General features: G+C 39.4%; 1 protein-coding gene across 2 annotated transcripts in view; it reads right to left on the reverse strand.

Annotated features, from left to right (window-relative positions):
* PTPRR (protein tyrosine phosphatase receptor type R) overlaps nt 1-18,185 on the reverse strand; it is a 243,328-nt gene that overhangs the window by 166,450 nt on the left and 58,693 nt on the right. The window lies entirely within an intron of this gene.

An 18,185-nucleotide genomic window follows, 5' to 3' on the forward strand; every position in this document is an offset into this window, starting at 1 on the left:
TTTAAGTTACCTGTCTAAATTCACCTAGAGAGTTAGGTGGTCGGGATAGGATCCCAACCCAGACAGCCTGGCTTGAGAGCGGCCGCTCAAAATCACTCTGTTATCTTACAGCTAATGAAAACTGCACTCCAGATCATGCCATTTCTCTGCCAAAGGGTCTCCAGTGACTTGCACCAGGTTCAAAAGAAGACATGAAATCCTTGCCATACCCCTCAAGGCCCTGTAGGATCTGATGCCTAACTCCTCTTCCCTTTCATCAGCATCTTCTAGTCGTATTGTCTGACTTTCTACTCAGTGAACAGGCCCGGCTCATTTCTGCCTCGGGGCCTTTGGCCTTGCTCTTTCCCCTGCCTAGGATATTCTTCTACTTGAAGGTTTTCCTGATAAGCTTCTTCTCGGGGTTTAGACCTTGATTCAAACATCAGCTTCTCAGGACGTCTTCCTTTACAGCCCTGACTAAGCTAGCACTATCCCCACCACAACCAGACACCTTCTTGGGGATGGCCCTCTAAGATCACATTCACGGTATATCTCATGACCCATAATCACCTTAGTTACATATTTAGTTGTTGATTATCTGTTTCCCCCACCAGAACATAAGCCACAGGAGGGCAGGGTTCATGTCTGTCCAGCTCCTATGATTGTATCTGGTATAAAACAGGTACATAATAAACAGAGATACAAACAGTAGGTATCTAATACATATTCCCATGATACATGACTATATAAAGGTATGCCTCTTCTCCTTTGGTAATTAGTCACAGTGTAAGATATAGAACATGCCTTAGAAATGAGGAAGGGGTGACAGCTTAATATGTAAATACCTTTAACAAGCCCACTCTGGGGTGCCTGGGTGGCTCAACTGGTTAAGCGTCTGACTTTGGCTAAGCTCACAATCTCCCAATTCTCAGGTTTGAGCCCCGTGTCATGCTCTGTGCTGACAGCTCAGAGCCTGGAGCCTGCTTTGGATTCTGTGTCTCCCTTTCTCTCTCTGCCCCTCTCCCACTCACACTCTGTCTCTCTCTCTCAAAACACACACACACACACACACACACACACACACACACACACACAACAAGCCAACTCCTGTCTCCATATTCTTTGCCCTCTGATCTGACCCTGCTCTCTTGGGTACCTCTCTTCTTTCTTGTCTTTTGAGTCCCTCGATCTCTGAATTAATAGTGTCATCTTCAAGTTAATGTGTTTCTCAATCCACATATAGTTTGCTATGCAAACTCCTGCCATATTCAAAGATTAGGTCTAAATAGCCCTCTTTTGAGAATTGGTGGAGTGGAAGAAAATATCTTTCAAATGGGGAATTATATGCATTTAGTTTCATTTTTCTCTCTGTTCATTTGACTTTTCCCTTTGCACATTTTTCTCTCTGCACAATGCTCATAAACTACAGGCTGTACTAAGGCAGACAAGTTGTTTACATGGCCACATTCCCATGCTTAGCCATGACCACGTGGGGATTATTTCTTTAGTACATAGAACTTTCTTGTATATATGTACTAGTGCAAAGTGCATGATACCCATTTTTATTAGCTAGATAAACATAGCTGGTTTTCTGCATTTATTCAAACTCTGATCTCCTCTAAGTTTGTCAACAAATGCAAAGCAGCATTTACAGCAACATTAGTTCTGTTATAAATTTTCACAAAATGAATCAATTAATAGCTGTTGATAGTGTAGTATTACTAAATGCTCCATATTTATGGGGATAAAGCCAGCTCTGCTAATTCCTGATATGTACTCACTTAAAAGAAACATTTATTGAGAAACTTCTGTATTCCAGGTACCAGGCAAGAGAATATAGGTACCAGGCTGAGAATATAAAGTCTAATGAGATATGTTTTTTTTCCATGTCTTTAAGGTCTTGTAGTAGAAACCTACAAATATCATACATAATGACTGTGACAGAGATATGTGTCAGGAGCTATGGAAGCACAGAACATTAGCCACTCTCAGATGCATAAACTCCATCAGGCAGGGACTTGTCTATTCCATATCTCAGTGTCTAGAACAATGACTGGCACATAATAGTCACTCAATAAATATCTGATAAAAGAATGAATGAATAAATGAACGAATCTAGATCAGATTGTACTACCAAGTAAGATTTCCTAGAAGGAAGATTGAGGACTCTACTTGAGAAAGAATGATAGGGAAGGACATTCTAACCATCCCTGCTGGGAGAAACCCTCAAGCTATTACAAACCACAGTGGGTGATGATGAAGCATCTGTGAGAACAACTTGCAGATAAACACATTTATTTATGTACTCTTTACTATTTATTTATTTATTTATTTATTTAAAAGTTGTATTTCTTTAAGTAATCTCTATACCCAATATGGGGCTCAAACTCACAACCCTGGGACCAAGAGTCATGTGATCCTATTTTTATACTCTTTAAATCAGAATTTTGTGGGGATTGATGGTTGGGTATAATATTTTTTCCATTTCAAAGATGACTATACTATTATATGGCATAAGAAAATGTGCCCTTTGGAAAACCAAGAAAAATTGTCATCAAGCCTCTTCTTTGTGAATGGCACTTTCAGACAGAGAAGTGTTTTATGAGTTAGGACATATCGTTTGAGGCCTCTGGCCCCTCACTCACAAATCAACCTTTTAAGGAGCTTTGACTTCTGGGGACATGTCTGTCCGTCAGTTGTCAGTGCTGTCTGACAGTTTCGCAGGTGCAAGGTGGTCAGACCTGCCCATGAGTTCTTAAGAATTAAAAATGGTTTTCTACGCTGCTATCAAACTTTATAAAGTGCTTTCTAAGAACAAACCTGTGGTACACTGAGCAGATATTATGATATCACTCCTCCTATTTTAGGAAATAAAATCAAGGCTCAGATTGATTAACCAATTTGCTGAAGGTCACAAAGTTAGATAGTGGAGGAACTAGATCATGATGTCAGCATTTGGCTCCTGGCCTAGTGCTCATTCTCCTGCTCTGCATTCTCTCCTAGGGAACAGCAAGACTGGAAGCCTCAAAGAGCCACAAAAGACATCAAACAAACAAAAGAGTGCACTCTTGGGCTCTATCAAGTCCCGAGGGTGAAAGACTGATGCAGTAGGGTTTTCTGGACATCCCAGCAACCAGATATACCTGGGGGTGATGTATCAGTTAAAATAGGATAAATTATGTTGTAGTAACAAAGGACCCCACACTTTAAATTTTGTAGCTTTAAAAATAATTATTCTCACTTGTGCACTCCATGAACAAAGGACGTTCTGCTTGTTGTAATATATCAGAAACCCAGGCTGAGGGAGGCTTGAACTTGATGTGCTTCCATAATCCCAGAGGTGGGGAGAAGAGTATGGTTGATGGCATGCTGGCTCTGCCTAGAAGTGACAAATGTCATTCCACTCTATTTTATTGACTAAAGCAAATCACATGGTCAAGTCTGCCATCCATACTCTCCCAGGGAAGGGAAATGAATTCCCTGAACATTAGTACAGTCTACCACACATGCTCAAGCAGCTTTTGTCATCCTTTAAATCTATAACAGGTATGAACAGCATCATCGTCGAACCAGCACCTCTGAATCTAAAAGACAATCACTGATCTCTCACCTGACCAGGCTCTCAACACTTTGTGCTTCTGCCAGAGGATATCTTTGTGTAGGGATATAATCTTTTTGCCAGAGTGAAAAGGGGAGGTTATCATCAGGGGCCCTGAGTTTTCTTTGTGTACCCAAATGAGCTGCCTGGAATGACTGGAATCCTATGTAGCTATGAAATACTTTATTTTAGGGTAAAAGGAGTCTAAGCTCTAGGAAAGCGGGTCCCCGGTCTATTTTTCTCATCAATGGATATTTAGTACCTGGCACAATGTGTGAAAGCTGCAGTGATGATGATAGCTGACAACAGGCTAGCCACTTTATTTGTATTAGCTCTTTAAATCCTCACCACCCAAAGAAGGCACTGTTATTAGCCCCCATTTTGTTGAAAAGGAAAACGTAGCACAGAGAGGTTAGGTAGTTTGCTCTAGCTCCCTTAGCTGATGAGCTGAGCTGATTTGAATCAAGGAAGTCCACACTTTTAAGGACACCTGAGTGGCTCAGTCAGTTAAGCATCTGACTCTGGCTCAGATCATGATCTTGTGGTTCATGGGTTCAAGCCCCACGTTGGGCTCTGTGTTGACAGCTCAGAGCCTGGTTTCGATTTTGTGTCTCCCTCTCTCTGCCCCTCCCCTACTCGTGCTCTGTCTCTCTCTGTTTCTCAAAAATAAATAAACGTTAAAAAGAAAAAAAAATTTTAAAAAGGGAATCCACACTTTTAACCCTACTGTGTCAAACTGTAAACAATATGTGTTGAATATATTAATTAATTATTCACTTCAATTTATGAATTTGGGGGTAGGAATGGGGTTAAAAGCATTTCCTTGGCAATTCACCACAAGATACTACCTGACTATTTTAGATCTAACAGTCTAATATCCTAATAATCATAATCATCAATCAATAGCCTAAGTAAAGGCTCAATTAAGCTATTTCAAATATCATTTTGGCATTCTATGGAAACAAGGAGCCAGGTGGAGAAAAGTGAAAGATGATTCTTTGAGCCACACATGGAGAAGACAGAAGCCAAGGAAACGAGGGCTTCAATCCCTTCAATCAGCTGTGCAAAGCTCTGGCTTCATTCTGTGTCAAATGTTCTGTTGTTACAAATGCTACAAAATAGAGCAGCCCACGCAAGTGTTACCATTTTCCTTTTGGCTGGTGTTCTGAGGAACTGGCTCCTGGAGGACAGATGGCGAGCTGTCATTTCAGGCCTGCCTTTTGGCTCACCTGCATGTAGCCACATGAAACTTTCTATTTCCTAATAAAGTATTTCCTATCTCATGTCATATATATAGTCTCTGATACCTCACTGCTCCTCCTAGATCTCTTAAAGTCTTGCTTACAGTCAGGAAGTCTTCCAACATAGCTCTTACCACATACACTCACGCTGCAGGGTTCTCCCAGTAGCACCGTAATTATGTTAAAACCTGAGACTGCTTCTTCTTGCTCACCAACACATTTAGTTTTAATGTTCACACTCTGAAACCAGATCTTTCCTTCCCAGCTTTAGTGTCTCCTCCAAGACCTAAATAGATATAACCTTATCCCACCAAAGTTGTTACTCCCAAAGCCTGGAATAGAACGACAGGGCAGAATTTCTTGCTCACGAATGCAACATTATTTATTTAAGCCATGATGTTCTAATTGTTCCATATGCTGGCAGCTCCATGATTCACTGATAAATGACTTCATAAACATTTGAATCTCTGTAGGTCAGGGGTTGCAAATTCAAGTGCCAAGAGTGAACAGACAAGTATTGGAGGTGAGTAAAACAAGCAGGACTTGAGAGGGGTGTGCAATAGGGAGGTTCTGACTACAGGATCCAGCTATCCGTGGCTGTGGCTGATTGCTGGTGTGTGAGAAAGCAGGCTTTTTGCTACCAGATCTTAGTTTTCAAGGGAAGTTCAAAATTCAGCTTTTTCAAAATGTAAAAACTTCTGATTTTTAAATGTTATCTCAAGTTTTAGACTATTACAGAGAAAGGGCACTCCAGGCAGGAAAAATTTGAGACCACATGTACATACAGAGAAATTCAAGTCATATAATATGAAAGGGTGGTGGACACAGTGGAGAACAGTGGGAAATGGGGCTGGAAGGTCACTTGGATTTTATCTTGTAGGTGATGAGATTCCATTTAAGAATATCAGCAATTAGGGCACATAGGTGGCTCAGTCGGTTAAGCATCCGACTTTGGCTCAGGTCATGATCTCACGGTTCATAGGTTGATGCTCCGTGTGGGGCTCTGTGCTGACAGCTCAGAGCCTGGAGCCTGCTTTGGATTCTGTCTCTCTCTCTCTCTCTCTCTCTCTCTGACCCTCCCCTGCTCATGCTCTATCTCTCAAAAATGAATAAACTTAAAAAAAAGAGTATCAACAATTATATGACATGATTGGGTTTAGATTCACATTTCTATTTGGGTGGTTAAGAGAATGGGTCAAGGGGGAGAAAACTGGGGTTGGAACAGGAGCCAGGAGGTTACAACAACAGTTCTGGGGAACATGAGCACCAGCTAAAACTGAGGGGGATTCAGAGTTCGGGGGACTTAAGAATTCATTGGAGGAGAATAAGCAGGATGTGGTGATGAGTTCCAAGTGATAATGTGGGAGAAGGAAGCATAGAAGATGTCACTTAGATTTCTAGGTTGGAAAAGTGAATGGTGAATGATTCACTGAGGTTGAAAATATAGGGGCAAAAGCAGGTAGGATGGGCTGGTGGGGGTTGGGGGAGAGTGAAGGCAATGAGTTCTGTATCTGACTAGTTTTGTACGATGTGCATGTGAGATATCCAGGCGGCTGGAGAAAATTTCCTGGGACACATCAGTGTAAAGGTGATGCAGGAGGTTCTGAATGGTAAGGCAAGAAACAGCGTGGGGACAGGAGCCGGAGAAGAAGCTTGTAGTGGGTAGGACTACCCACTTGTAGAGCTTGTAGAGGCTGAGGACATGTGGGGTTAACAAAGACACAGTACTCTCACTTCCATCATGTGCAACTCGGAGACTTGAATCCTACAAAAAAGCCTCCGTGGGTGGAGACAGAAATGCTTCCCCATGCGTACAGATTGCAATGGTTTGGGTATCATAGCTGACGAGCAGCCCGCTCACCTTGCATGCGGCAGTCCAATGAAAGACCCCTGGTGGAACTAAACATGACATCTACAACGGCCCCTGAAAAGGTCCCAGGTGGCATATGTTGCATACAATAAAGAAGCTTTTGTGGGGTTACTCATTCCCTCCTACACACTTCTTCCTCAAAAAGCAACCAACCACAGCTAGGCACTTTATCACACTTGGGAAAGGGCATGCAATGATTTTGGCTTTGATTCCATCAGCAGGCTTTCTAGAGATTTGGGCAGTTATTGACTTTTGAGTCAGCATGGGCACATTGTGGGGAGCAGAAACCTTGCTTTTTGCTACAGATACCAGCCTCATGGGGCTTGGGCTCTAATGAACTGCAAAACATCACCCGGCAGTGGGCACCAGAGACACCCTTGCTGTTAATGTGGGATTCTGGTCATTCCATTGTGTCTCAGTGGCCTTTAGAATGTAGGAACCAGTTTTGAAACTTACTAATAAAGATAAATATTTTGCACTTGTGTGATCTTTTAAAATTTTAAACAGTTATTTTTAAAATTAAATTTTTTAATATGGCTGCAGGCTTTTGTTCCATATTCACGGTGACAAGCTTACATACCTATGTAGCAAAGCCCCACTGAATGACAATGTTCTGAGCCATCTGCCACTCACATCCCCAAATTTCTTGGAACACATAACTGAATATTTAAACACATGAAGATCTCCTTTGGTCAAATTTTAGAGTTGGTAAAATCACATGGTTGGTGCAAAATGCAAAATTAATTCATTTTTTCCAATTAGTCTGGTGTTGGCTCCTAGCAGAGAAACCACTCAAGCTATTCCAACAAGGAGAGTTCAAGTGCGGGGAAGGTAAGGTCAGCCAGGGTAGCGCTTTCCTTTCTTTTATTAACTGCTGTTTCTTCCACAGTTAGAATCATCCCAGGACATGGCAGGTCTTCAATGTAAAATTTTTGACTAATAGAATGAAGTTACTCCCACATAGTCCTTCATATCATTTCTCTCAGAAAGAACATTTTCAAGGAGGAGAGTCACATTGTTATTCCAGGAGGCAGCACCCGCCACCCTACATACGAGGCATCCTGACCATCCATCTCCTACTGGAGGCAGTGGATGCTCACATTTAAATTCGCAGTCACACGTTTTGGTCTACAGTTCATTGCCCGGATGCCTTGGTGAACCCAGAATTGACTTGTAGTCAAGACAAGCCTGTCCCTGAGCAGCGTACCACCTTGAAGAAGTTGGTGACCGACCCGTGGGTGACAGAACCCATGAATCTTGCTGACTACTCCTGGGAAGAGGGATGTGGAGTAGAAAAGCCAGAAAGTGGAGTTCTGTCCACTGTGAGTCTGTACCTGTAGAGCAGGGACTATAATGGCTCCGGAGCTGCTAACAGCCACTTGCCCCAGCAAAGGACCCTAAAAGCTAACACTATTCCCATGTAACGACCCCTTCCTGCCTATCAGGGGAACACCAGCTTCTTGCTGCTATTCTTTGCTCATTTGGGAAATCATACTGTTTTTAGGTCCCTTCCATTCAGAGAAAGTGACTTCTCAAGAATTAGGCCCAAGTCACCTTCTAAAGACTCAAATGCAAGTTTGATAAATGCTAGAACAAAAGTCAGCGGTCCTATATTATTTTAGGTTTATAAAAGAGATTTGGAATTCTTTTTTTTATGACCTTGGAAGAACATTCTGGTGTTCAACTGAATGGCATAAAAGGCATAAAAGAATTTTAAAATTCTTTCTCCTTTTGTATATACGCATATGTTTTTGTTTCCTCTGACTTGGTCTATGCTCATCTGATATGTGGAATTTGTATGAACTGGTTAGCCAAGTGACTAGACTATTTCATTAATTTATTTCCTTGAACACTTTCCAAATTAAAGCAACTCAGTTAGTAAACAAAAAACAAGCAAGCAAAAAAAGTAAGAAGAGATAAAAAGAGATGTAGCTATAAATGTAGGTCAGTTAGAAAGCTAACATACTGTGTTCTGCATTACACATCCATAGCTGACTCTAGTTTGGGCTTTCCCAACTAAAAATCCTCCCTCTGCTTCATTGAATGTGGCTTTCAGCCAGTAGAATGAAGGATGCTGGGTAATCTCTAAGTGTTCTTCTATCTCTGATATTTTATGCTGCTGAGGCCATTGGCCACCTTGACAGAAAAGAAATATCCCTCATTTTGATGGAATATTGAGATATCCCCACTACAAGCTGAATTTATATACTTCTTTTGCTGATTATTACGGAGAAAGCTATTGACGTGGAAACATTCCTTTACTTTGATCCTAACATCAGACCTCATTTTTTCAGCACTTCTTTACAAAACAAAAATACAAACATTTCAAAATGCCAACAAAGTATCTTAAAGGTATCAAGAAGAAGTAATTGTTGCTGATGGTATCCTTAGAAGTTCATCCTCATCACTGCTAAACCTACATTAGGTCTGACGTGTTTTTGTGAATGAGGTTGGATATTGACTATCATACATTTGATCTCAAAAGCAGTCCAATTTGTATAAGTGGGACTACTAACTATTTAGCATAAGCTTTATCTATTCTAAAGTCAATAGCACTAAAACATAAAACCTGCTGATGTCATTCGTTCTTAATGCACTTTGGCAAAGGATAAAGCTCTTGGGTGTTGTCAGCATAAAGAGGATGTGTGTCACAGGCCATTGTTTGAGATAATTTTTGAGTGGAAGAGAAGCACCTGGGCTATTTGGGATTCCAGATTATTTGGTTGGCTAGGAAGGTGACCACTTACATGCAGAATAGAGCAGGGACAGAAAACCAGAAACCGAAAAAGATATTACAGGAACAGAGTGGGGAAAAAAAAAAGACTATAAACTGGTGGCAAAGGCAAAGGTAGCAAAGTGAAGTCACAATGGGAAAACATAGATACAGAAGGAAGTAAAAAGACTGTAAACAGGCAGCCAGAAACAGATCAAAAGCAGGCAAATTACAGCAGCAGTAAAGTGGGGATACATAGCCAAAGGTCTTGATAAATCTGGTTTCCCCAGTAGGGATCATTCTAGCTTTCTACACAAAGATTGTTAATTATTCCCTCAATATCCAGTCTCTCCATTTTTCCCTTCACTAATAGACTCCTCCAAATTTAAACCGAACATGTGTCCACCTACCTACAGATTATATTTCCCAGCCTCCCTTGCTGCTTGGTATGGCTGGATAGCTCAGTTGGGCTAATGGGATGTCCGTAGAGGAAATGTGTGCACTTCTCTGCATATCCTCAAAAAAAGGGTGTATGGCCTCCACTTTTTTTCCTTCCTCTATGGACTAGAATGTGGATGTTGTGATGCCAATCCACATGGACGAGAGTTTTCCCCTAAGGTAGGGTGGAGAAACAAGAAAGACACAGCATGGGCCTCTGATAAACTCATGGACCAGAAATATCTTGCCGACCTGGTCTGCCTGTCAGGTCAGATTTTTGCAGGAAAGGGAAATAAAGCCACTAATATCCTAAATTCAATTAATCTTTCTTATTCTCTTTATTCTGTGTGTGTGCATGCCTGTGTATGTGGACATATGTGTCTGAAAGGCATCCAATACATCACTGATATTTTGAATAGGATTACCATGAGTCAGATGACTTAAATCATTTAAGATTAAGGGAAAGAATCTCAGAAATATGCAACTCAAACATATGCTTCATCTGTGAAGTTATACAGACTATTTTAAAGCTATTAATATAATCCAGTGTAATAGTTTCAATATCGGTGTGGGGAATCCAAGTTAGGAGGATAAACTATTCCATGAGATACCATCTGTATGGTCTGCAAACCCCTTTGTTTTAAGGATAAGAATATCCATACACGTAGTTAGTAAGTAAAAGCAATTATTGTTGGATTATCAACCTTGTGACATACATAAAGAACCTGATTATGATATGGCTCTGGGCTCGCCTTCTTGGTGACCATCTAATTGTGCTCACACCAGATGAACCAAGTATAGAGTTTGGCTTTCCCCCACCTGTGGAACTGGGTCACTGGTTGGTACTCTCATTTGTGCTTAAAATTCCTTTCTTAGAAACAGGAATAAGCCACTGTTATTTCAAAACCAAAGTGTCTATGTTATGTTGCAATATTAATGCCCTCTTCTTGTCTTGACTGCTACCCCATAAATGTGACCATACCTTTGGATTTTGAAATATAAATTAATTAACTATGGATCCTTGGATTCTGATTTCATGTTTGTTCTTGAATTCTCACTGTATTAATTTTCTACTGTTGCCATAGCAAATTAATTTAAACTTACTGCCTTAAATAATGCAAACTTGTCTTGCAGTTCTGTAGAGCAGAAGTCTGACATGGGTCTCACTGGGCTAAAATCAAAGTGTCTGGCAGACTACATTCCTTTTTGGAGGGGAATCCATTTCTTTGCCTTTTCTACCTTGTAGAGGCTCTTGTGTTCCTTGTCTTGTGGCTCCCTTCCTCCATCTTCAAAGCCAACAATGGCACACTAAGTCCTTCTTACATTGTATCAATCTGACTTTCTCTCTTGCCTCTCTCTTCTACTTTAATGACACTTGTGATTACACTGGGCCAGAAACCCAGAATAATCCCCCCATCTCAGGGTCAGCTCATTAGCCATCTTAATCCCATCTGCAGCCATATTTCCCTTTTGCCGTGTGAAGTAACACATTCACAGATTTCGGGAATTAGGACATGGACATCTTGGGGGACTATTAATATGCCTACCACAACCATTCTGAATTAAGTAAATTAATTTTTTTGAGTCTCTTACTATAATTAGGTTGCTTCTTTAACTTTTCTCTCTCTAATGCAGGATAGAGATTCAGGTGACTCTGACCAATTGGGATAAAAGCACAGGGGAGAGAGTTAACATGGATCATCTTTGAAAACCCCAGGAAGCACTCACTGCAAATTCCTCACCCTTTTAGATGGGGAGGAACAGGAGTTGGGTCTCCTGTGTGTGTCTCCATTTGAGCACATTAACTAACACCTCTCTCTGTAGACCAGGAGATCAAGGTTAAAGGAATTGCAGAGTAATCTCTACCAAAATCATCAGGACAGGGGTCAGGTTCACCAGAGATACTCCTAAGTCACCGTGCCTTCAAGTACACTATGATCAATGTTGGGCACACTATCTTCCTCTCTGTCTCGAGTTTTTACAGCTTTGTTTTCTTAAATGGGTTTACTTCAGAGATAAAAGACCCCTGCAACTAAGTTCCTTTGCACTCTCAGTAAAGAAGGCTCCTTTGGTTGGTCCTAGAGAAATTCCTGCATTTAGCCTTTCCTCTGCCACAGAAGAGATGTTCAGTAAAAATTCCAGCTCAACTGTCGTCAGAATTGGATGCCACTGTACCAACAAAATATCACAACGCATAAACAGCTGCAGCCAGCTTTTTCCTGAACCTCTTGTGAATCAGCAGCAGAGTAAGATAACAGTGCCTCAATATGCTACATGAGAAGGTCTAATTTCAAATATACTAATATGGTGTGGGTAATTCAGTCTCTTGTAGAGGCTTTTCATAGTTTTCCACATTTCTTATTTATATCTCCATTTGCATCACAAACTGGATATCCCTCACTCCTTGACTGATTCTCTTAATCCTGACTTGGGTGATCTTCCAAAAAATGAACAGTATCTCTAGAACTTGAGTCTCACAACTGGACTCCCTGACTCTGAGTACCAGAGCTCACAGGATATAGCTGCATTTATAACATAATTGCACAAGATGATGCTTACGGTTAGGGAAAATAATAAAACCTTTGTCGTAGGGAAAATAAGAAAACCTACCGAAAATAACATAAGGATTGAAAATGTACACTAATTCTAATTTTACACAATATTTTTAAATATTCAACATGTTCCAAGTGTTTTATTTAAGCTGAATAAAATTAAAGGCAACTTTCCCTCCAATTTAATACAGATTTCTGATACCAGATACAATAGCCTTTATTTTTTCATTTAATTGCCCATGGCATCAATCTTCACTCTCAATTCAAAATCCAATTAACATTGTTTTAATGAGAGTATATGTATGGGTACACAGTACTTATAAAACAATTTACTAATACTTTGTGGATAATAAGTCTTTCTGTTAACATCCCCATGGTGCTCCATTAGCATTACCAATTCCTTTATCAACACTCAGATCTCATATCTTCAAATTTAGTTTTAGGAGTTCTTAAAGACCAAATAGCAATGTTAAAATCTTCCCTGAAGGAATTTAGCACTATGTTTCCTCGTAAAGGCCCAAGAAAGCAATTCCTATGGAAATGAAAAATACTGGATTTGTAACCAACTGTTGTACTTTTTTTTTTTTGCTCTTTTATATGAATATATCTTACCTTTTCCCCATAATTATCTATGAGTAAAACAATAGGTCATGGTGAGTACAATCAGACCTATAAAATTATTGAATTGCTCAAACACTGTTATTTTGGAAATCTTTGCCTACTGAAGACCTACGAACCTAGTTAATCTTGGGTTGTTCCCAGTACAGGGATTAGCTGGCAGATACCTACTAGATTTATTTATGGCATGTATATTAGTTTTCTGTGGTTGTTGTAGTAAGTTGCCACAAAACTGGTAGCTTAAAACAACAGAAATTAGTTCTGGAACCATGGAAATCTGAAATCATGGTGTTGACAAGTCCATACTCCCTCTAAAAGCTCTACACAAGGATCATGTCTCCCTCTTTCCACTTCTGGTGGCTGTTGGCATTCCTTGACTTGTGATTTTATCACTCCAACCTTTGCCTCTGGGGTCACACTGCCTCCTTCTTTTCTATGTGGCTTCACTGATGTCTGTCTCAAATCTACCTCTGTCTTCCTCTTCTAAGGACACTTGCCATTGGATTGAACTGTGTCTTTATGCTCTTTGGTTATGGTCCTTCTTATTCTAAAAATGTGGATTATAAGCCCAACAGTCTACAGTCTACAAAAATCTTTATGGACTTAAAACATCTAAAATGATTTAATTTTCTCATGATATATATGAATGGCTAATATTTACTGAGCATTTATTGTGTGCTGCAACTCTCTGGAGGTGAACATGAATGTCTAAAATGACAATTTAAATAATACATAATCATAAAGCTCTCAAACATATCTTCATAGCTAATCTTCACAATTGCTTTGTGAAATCTATGGAGCAAGGGTCAAGGCCTGCTGAATGCTGGTGACAGGTGGATTAACTTCTAGTAGGTCTGTGTAATTCTGCACCAACTCATCGTTAGCCTACTAAAGCCCAGTGGGTATGTTTCCAAACCTGGTTATGCCAATTATATTCATTACTGTCATTGACAGAGTTTAAGAACTCTTGTATAGAACGATTATTATGAGTACAAAAACCAGATAGTTGTTAATTCTATGAAAATTAAATTGAAACCTTTAAAATATTGGTCAAATAAAAGTTTGTGAAAGTGCTTTGTAAACAATAAGGAGCTATACAGATGTTTAAAAAAAGAGAGATTTGAGATATATCTATTGCTAAGAATTCCTGTTGTATTAGGTTTAGGTTACACAATTGTACTAGTCTAGGAAAAATCATAAAATTTTAGAAGGATTTTGTACTTATTGTGTCTTTTAGGTTCTCACCCCATTGTAAAGAAACCAGAAGTGAGGGCCACCTTGGTGGCTCAGTCAGTTAATCATCTGACTCTTGATTTAGGTTCAAGTCATGATCTCAAGGATTGTGAGTTTGAGCCCCACATCGGGCTCTGCATTGGCAGTGCAGAGCCCGATTGAGATTCTTTGTCTCCCTCTCTCTCTGTCCCTCCCCTGCTCTCTCTCTCTCTCTCAAAATAAAGAAATAAACATCAAAAAATAAAATAAAGAAGACAGAAGTGGAAATACAATATGATAAAATTTGAGCATGGTTTTCACAAGAAGGATAACATGGCACTCCAATCAGCACATTCATATAGAAAACATTATATATTTGAAGCTAGATAACATAAGATTAAAAGGCATGTCATGTCATTTCTATTATTCCCTACTGTAAATGAAGTGAATTAGTCAATGAATTATCAGTTTTGATTATATCATATAAGCAGGTTTATACTGTATTTGGACTGATGAGTAGTTTTAGTTTGATTTTAAGATTAATCATTTAAAAAATTCTATTAGATTTTCAACTGGATACTGTGGAAAGAGTAACAAGTAGATACATATTTACAGAAAGTTAAAAAATCGATACAAATTATATATACAATATATGCCTATCACTGTGCTAGGTGTGCTAGGGAAATAGCAGAGAGGTATAAATTATGTTTCATGCTCTTAGAGAATTAGAATTTGGTTGACGGTAAGACCACAAAAACATCAAAAAGGACAAGGACAAGAATCAACACACAGAAGAGAAAAGTCTGAGGTACATTTTGTAAGTATAATGAACATAAAAGGGGAGACCTGTGTGGGCTGTTGGAATCAGACCAAGCTTCGAAAAGGAGATTGGATCTGATTTAGACAATGAAGAGAGAACACTGGAAAAGTTAGGGAAGACTGCTGGAGGGAAGTTGGGTAAGCAAAGCCAAAGGGGTAAAAGTGAGGCATATACCACGTGTTGAAGTGAGTGCAGTTGGTTCAAGCTCTCACTGAAGCTCTGAGCATCAGGAAAACGGATTGTGGAGGGTGCCAGATGCTCGTTTCGTTCTAGGAAGGCTTCAGTGGCAGGTTGAAGTTGGAGGAATACAAGAGTGGAGGGAGAAAGAAGCTTATAGGTGTGCACAGAATATTTCCCCCAAAACACAAAGTTCACAAGTAAAACCAAGAGAAATTATTTGGAAGCACTTATGTTGGTTACAAAAACAAAAAAGAGAAAAAGGGGGTGGGGTGGGAAGAAACTGACACTGAACCATCGAAGGGAATTGCATTGGACAGAACCTTAATACATATTTACATCATCTGAGAGAAGAGGCTGCCAAGTCTGAATCAAAATAGGATACATTTAGAAAGAATTCATCTATGGGCTTAGAGCAGTGACATTTAGAATGCATTTTTATATCCCTTAGGAAGACTTCTGTGCTCTTCATGATTTAATCATCTTTATCATATATACACACACTCATACCACACAGACTTTTTCATTAACCTAAAAAGTCTCTTATCCGCTTTAAGAAGTACTTCAACCATATCATGAATCTTAGGTCGTCATTGGCTAAAATGCCCAAGAATCCAGAAATCCAGGCTGTGCTTTGTGCCCAGTAATTCTATAAAGGGCCACATACCACATAAATGTAGCCAAGGAAGCTAAGAAAAAAACAGATGGACAGATTACAACAAAGGGATAATTCATCTGATTCCTGTATCTTGCTCTGTGGAGTCACCATCATCGATGAACTATAGAGACGAATAATGGGAAATAAATTCGTAGGAATAGTGAAATAGAGTACACGTAGCCCAACCAAGAAACAACTAAAAAACACAGGTTAGCAATATCCAAACATGTGAAGAATCTGAATAACAAGGTGGAAAAGAAATTAGTTAGCTTGACGCATCTGGTTATGGTTAGGTGAAACGGAAAGAAAGGAACAAAGTAGAGTTTTTCCCCCAAAAGTTTAAAAACCAGAAAAAAAGGTTTTTAGGCCCATTCAAAGGCTAGATTATGAAATTGCCTATAAGAGAAATTAATAGGAAGCTTTTTAGAAAGGCCTGTAAAAACGTGGCTTGTGAGCATCTTGGGGATGAACTGATATTTCAGCAGACAGGGCTTAAGAAAGTATGGAGCCCTGGGTGGCTCAGTCAGTTAGGTGTTAGACTTTGGCTCAGGTCATGATCTCATGGTTTGTGGGTTCAAGCCCTGCAGGGGGCTCTGTGATGATGCCCAGAGCCTGCTTCGGATTTTGTGTCCCCTTCTTTCTCTGCTCTTCCCCTGCTCACACGCTGTCTCTGTCAAAAATGAATAAACATTAAAAAATGTAAAAAAAAAAAAAATAGTATGGAGTCCCAAGCACAGGTACCTGACAAAGGTAGACAGTTAAGGCTCACTTTTTTAATCTTAAGAAATGGTTATTTGGTTGTGAAGAAAAAAACTCATATAGGCATCTGTATCTCCTCAATCTCCCCATGATTCTACTTGTCCCCATCACAGGATTTCTCTGTAATTTTTATGTCTCCTCTCCTGCCTTCTACTTTGATTGTAAGTCCTGGAATGAGGCTCTTTATTGATGTGTGCAGGCACTTGACATGATAACTTTGTAATTAAGTGCAAAAACTTTGGCATGAGACTTTGCTCTGCCTCAGTTTACACAGCTGTAAAATTAGGATAGCAATGATGCCTACATCAGAGGAGTGTTGTGAGGATTAAAAGCAACACAGGTAATGTGCCTAGCACTCTACCTGGTTAGCTCATTATTATTTATTATCAGTGCATTAAAGTATGTTCAAATCACAAACATAATCAAAACATTTAGTCCAATATGCCCTCTCTAAAGGTCAAAATAGGTGATACCGTGGTCAGTCTGATTGGCACTGATATTTCAGATGGCTGATGAATCTACTTCCTATAATATGAGGTCTTGGAGCTGAACTGTATAGTTTCTACCTCTTTCAGTTTGCTCAGTGAGATTAAATTCTGGAATGATCCGGCAAAGCATACTCTCCCTCCACCCCCCATTCTCCATTTTAACCAAGTTTAAGGATCATTCCTTGCTCCTGTCTCATCAAAAGATGAAATGTCAGTTAATGGGATTCGTCAATAATGGGCTTTAAGTTTAATCCTCCCACAATCCTAATGCTAAGAGACAGAGAATTTTTGAATTTCAGACTCTGTGATTTTAAGTACCAGATGGACACCTAGAGATTCCAGAAAGACTCAGCAGAACTGGGAAACTTGGCTGGATTTTCATTTTGAAAAGGATTCTATTTTTTGTAAAGAACAGTTTAGAAATAGTCGTAACATATAATTTGTGTTACTTGATTTGCATAAACATAATGATTTTCAGTGAAAATAATTTGCACTCAGTTGATTTTAGAGTACTCTCTTCATCTTTTTGCTGAGATCCTGAAGAGAAAACTACTTCATATGGGCGTGATCATAATCTTTACTATCTACAATAATGTATCATAAGGGTCGTTACAATGAGTTACAAGAAATGCCCACGCATTCATATTACATATAATATGAGGAATGCCTTTAAAATTAACACAGAGCTGAGATGTTGACTCAGTAGCCTAAACCAACCATCAAATGACTCTAAAAATAAAATAGAATGTTTCAGTGTGTAGACAGCTGTACTGGAGCAGAGTAATCTCCATTTGCAATAATTACCCGGTTCTGTGACCAAATTTCCTTCTCTCAGTACTATTCCCTCTGGATATTTATATGCTCATCTGTGTTCATGCAGATTAATGGATATTAAATTGTAATGATCAGATTAGAGGATTATCTGATAATTTAAGAATGGAAATGTACTTTGAATGTTATTTGGTTACTGTTAGATTTTGAATAATGTAAAATAATCATTTACAATTCAGATTACTTAGAACTACATCAAAACACTGGGGTAGAATAAGTGATAGAGGCTTA

The sequence above is a fragment of the Felis catus genome, chromosome B4 (assembly GCF_018350175.1).
Source record: "Felis catus isolate Fca126 chromosome B4, F.catus_Fca126_mat1.0, whole genome shotgun sequence".
Taxonomy (NCBI): domain Eukaryota; kingdom Metazoa; phylum Chordata; class Mammalia; order Carnivora; family Felidae; genus Felis; species Felis catus.